Here is a 2,500-nt window from a genome sequence, read left to right as displayed (position 1 = left end):
AGCTCACGATTCAAAGTGGGTCACCAGAAATAAACAAATACCACTAATTTCGCTCAACTTTCTTCTAATTCCTATACATGTATGTGGAACATAAATAGACATCTCCTATTCACAAAAACAACGAAAATTGTACGCAGACGGTTTAATGGTCACTTAAATTCGTTTGTGTTGGCCTGTAGCTTCACTCGCACGTGCACTCGAATGAACGGGTGACGCATGCATAAATGCAGATCTTGTAACCCCCTCATTTTTCCTCACTTTACTCACATATCTCTGCTTCCCGGACAGTGAGTTTTTTCCATTTTTTGCATGTTAGCTTAGATTAATTTAAAACGTTTGTCTTTCAACTTTAAAAAAAATTCTGTAGGTGAAAAAACAAATTAGTGACACATTTCAAAAAAACTTATTTTTCTGAAAAACTGACATAATACATATTTTGTTGAATTTAAATATTTTAGAGATTATTTCTAACATTATCTGAATGGGACGATTTCACCGTCCCGTTTTTCCAAAAAAGACAATATATCTTGATTTTAAGGCTCAAAGAAATGCCTTATATCATTGCCATGGTAACGTTACTTTGGAGGAAAATGTGATGTGAGAAATCTATGATGGGTACTTAATACCCTGGCCAAATGATTACCCAGCTGTCTCTAAAAACAGAATATGTTTATTTGTTTGAAAAAAGGAGAAACTATTTCGAGCCTCCTGAAGAAGAATAAAGCACGTTTTAAGACCAAGTTTCTCATGAAAACATTCAACTTGCTTGTTTTGAATGGGTCAAGTTTGATATAATAAAGGCAACAGTGATAATTACAGTAACAACAATAATAATCGTTTATTTCATAACATTAGCAGGATCCTGAATTACGGTGAAGTAAGCATTGTATTATAATAATTAGGCATAACCACAGAATCTAGCTGAAACAAGTGCTTCATCGCTAGGAAGTTCAGTTGGCTTGTTTTGTCTGATACTCAAAATCTTCGAACATGACTCACGTTTTTATGGTTAAATTTAAATTTTCCCTTGAGAATATTGGAAGACAAAGAAAACAAGATCACGCCGTGGAATTTACAGAATATATTTTAACACTAGCCAACTTCCTTACCATACGTCAATCCACAGCCATGATGTCACGCACATAAGCACGGTTGTGGCTGTGGGATGTGGTCCACACACATTCGCCAAACTGGCAGGGAAATTGTGTACTTTTCATCCTGAGTAAATAAAGCTTTGTATTAGCTCGTGTTGTGAAGTTTTGGAACACATAATGAACTGTACATGTTTCTGCAATGATCACGAGCCAGTCAAATAATTTAACCAAGCTCTTTCGACCTTGAGTCCATTCAATGATATTAAAACTTGCAGTGTCAATTTGAATAGGCTTATGTACCTGAATTTGTTACAGTATATAATATACCAACCACCAATTAAGCCATTAGATACTGGCTTAAAAAGTTGCAGTATGTAATATACCGACCAGAAATTAAGCCATTAGATACTGGCTTAAAATGTTACAGTATATCATATACCGACCAGAAATTATGCCATTAGATACTGGCTTAAAATGTTACAGAATATAATATACCGACCACAAATTAAGCTATTAGATACTGGCTTAAAATGTTACAGCACATAATATACCGACCAGAAATTAAGCCATTAGATACTGGCTTAAAATGTTACAGTATATGAGCTAAAGTTTACACATCTGGACAATAATAGGTGTTTTCTGTACAAATGTTTGTTCTCATAAATGTAAAGTGTGTTTCAGAGAGATCTTTAAGATTTCATTAACATTTCGGCGGGTACAAAGAATGTTTTATTTTAGCAAGCATGTCAGGATGGAGTCTTAGGTCTTAGTTTTCGAGATTAGGAGGGGGTCTTAGGTCTTACTTTTCGAGGCACCCATACTGTAACATTTTAAGCCAGTAAACAACAGCGTATTTCCGATCTAAAAAATACATACCAAGACATTTTAAACAAATAAACAACGGCGTAATTTGGATCCCAAACATTACATACCATAACATTTTAAGCCAGTGAACAATGGAATATTTCCGATCGAAAACCTTTACATACTGTGACAATTTAAGCCAGTAAACAAAGGCATAATCTGGATCCCAAACATTACATACTGTAACAATTTAAGCCAGTAAACAACGGCATAATTTGGATCCCAGACATTACATACTGTAACAATTTAAGCCAGTAAATAATGGCGTAATTTGGATCCCAAACATAATACATACTGTAACATTTTAAGCCAGTAAACAACGGCATATTTTCGATCTAAAACATCCATATACTGAGGCATTTTAAGCCAGTGAACAAGGCCGTAACTTATATCCCAAACATTACATACTGTCACAATTTAGGCCAGTGAACAACGGCGTAATTTGGATCCCAAAAATTACATACTGTAACAATTAAAGCCAGTGACCAACGGTGTATTTCCGATCACGAATATATACATACTGTAACTTTTTAAGCCAGTGA

General features: G+C 34.7%; 1 protein-coding gene across 9 annotated transcripts in view; it reads right to left on the bottom strand.

Annotated features, from left to right (window-relative positions):
* The window catches only part of LOC138009520 (uncharacterized), a 23,825-nt gene that overhangs the window by 7,895 nt on the left and 13,430 nt on the right, over positions 1 to 2,500 (bottom strand). For 6 of the 9 annotated variants that reach the window (XM_068856579.1, XM_068856580.1, XM_068856581.1 and 3 more), the window contains exon 2: positions 1,110 to 2,500. This exon is cut by the window's right edge and continues 5,255 nt beyond it. The gene's annotated coding sequence lies outside the window, so the exon portion shown is untranslated. The remainder of the gene's footprint in view (positions 1 to 1,109) is intronic. The other 3 variants (XR_011124424.1, XR_011124423.1, XR_011124422.1) reach the window with 1 other exon arrangement.

The sequence above is a fragment of the Montipora foliosa genome, chromosome 7 (genome assembly GCF_036669935.1).
Source record: "Montipora foliosa isolate CH-2021 chromosome 7, ASM3666993v2, whole genome shotgun sequence".
NCBI lineage: Eukaryota > Metazoa > Cnidaria > Anthozoa > Scleractinia > Acroporidae > Montipora > Montipora foliosa.
This window is presented reverse-complemented; position numbering and strand designations above follow the sequence as displayed.